Genomic DNA, 2065 nt, shown 5'->3' on the forward strand with positions numbered 1-2065 from the left:
ACAGATATACGTTATTTTCACTCTGTTCATCACGCTTTGGATTGGTACTTCAGAAAGTTACAGATTATAGAAGATAAAACGATGTTAAATCGTAATTTTTATTACCTCTACAAAATCTTCAATAAATTTCAAATAGCACAATATTTTTAATTAGATTATTTTACTGTTGCTATTATTTTACAAAGTTACTATTGCTTTCTGCAATAGTAACTTTTGCTAACTGCAAAAGTAGTAAATACATAAAACGTTTAGACAGAACTTGTAGAGAATTTAATTTTGGACAAAACCGTGTAAGATAATTGAATAAATCAAACAACGGTTGAAAAATTCAAATTTTGTTTAAAAACACTACTTTAGACAAACTCCATTATAATTACCAGTTTATAATAAATGTTCAAAAATGAACCCGCCATTTTCAAGATATTTCTTGGCACGCTTCTAGTATAGAAACGTACCTTAAGTTGTTCAGCCGTATCCATAATGCGGACAATTAATTCCTCACGAGAATGTATTTTTGTTTTCTATATAATATAATATTTTTCATCTATTTCTAGACGCAAAAATCTAAAGGTGTTGGATGAGGCGATCATGATGGCTAGGAATGTGGGCCTACACAACCAATCCATTATCCAGTAAAATGATGATTTAACTGAATGAAAACTCCGCACACATTGTGGTGCGCGGAAGCGCACCACAATGAGGCGATGGCTGCTTTGCGTCTCAGCGCTAGAAACGCAAAGCAGCTCTCTTCAAGAAGCTACGACAATTCTTGAAGAAAGTAGCATTTTAACATGCAAGAAAGTAGACCTTAGCATTTTAACAGCCAGGTAGTATGAACCTACCGGGTTGGCCTAGTGGTGAACGCGTCTTCCCAAATCAGCTGATTTGGAAGTCGATATTTCCAGCGTTCAAGTCGTAGTAAAGGCAGTTACTTTTATACGGATTTAAATATTAGATTGTGCATACCGGTGTTCTTTGATGGTTGGGTTACAATTACCTACACATCTCAGGAATGGTCAAACTGAGACTGTATAAATACAACACTTCATTTACACTCAGGTATATCATTCTCATTCACCTCTGAAGTAATACCTGAAAGATAATTCGCGGAGACTAAACAGGAAAAAGAAAGCCAGGAAGTATGAACGGACCGAACAGCTGATTGTGAAGAAGGCCGCACCATACGTTGATGCTAAATCAGTTCTGAAATTACCTCCCACCTTTTCATGAGGATTTACTTCTACCCATGTATGCTCACTGCGTAAGTTGTGAGGCCATCTTCAGTAAAATTTGTCTCATCGGTAAAGAAAACAGCTGCAGAACCTAGCGAAGTGGACTGTCTCCTGGGTGTAGATGTTGAATTAGCTGTATTTGATAAAGATAAATTACCCTAATTTACTGGAACCCCACAGATACGGTTCTGGAATCTATTCATTAGACTTTTCAAGTCAAGTACCGTAAGACATTTCTAATTCTGTCCCTTATTTAACGTCATAAATATTTCAGTTCAACCTCCTTTTGCCGAGATAGCTGAAATTCGAGCGAAATATTTCACTAGCTATAAATCACAAACAAAGCGTTTTAGGCCATATGTTTTTATAAACTTTTTCCATTGTTTTCACGATTAGAATAGGTTATGAAAATTCCGGGATAACTCTATGATACAGTCTGTATAACAGTCAATAATTAAAATTATATCAAAATTTCTAAATTATTTTATGCATTACTTTACAAGCTACAACAAGTGTATAAAATTTTAATATATTGTAATCATCATTTTTTTGAAGATATAATTTTAAACATCTAGAAAGTATTTTGTATATGTATCTATAGATAAGAGAAATCATGACAAATCTCATGTAGAAACAAAAGCGAACTAAACATTTAATTTATTTATATGTTAAAGAAAATCATGACTGATACCTGCATATCAAAACTGCATAACAAAAAATTTAATGTGTATAAACCATTATTTTTATTATTTTATTTAAAACCCCCTTTTATTTCAACAGTAATTGTAATAAGTACCACGCAATAGCCTGCAGTAACACAATACAATTACCAC

Source organism: Lycorma delicatula, chromosome 10, assembly GCF_047948215.1.
Source record: "Lycorma delicatula isolate Av1 chromosome 10, ASM4794821v1, whole genome shotgun sequence".
Taxonomy (NCBI): domain Eukaryota; kingdom Metazoa; phylum Arthropoda; class Insecta; order Hemiptera; family Fulgoridae; genus Lycorma; species Lycorma delicatula.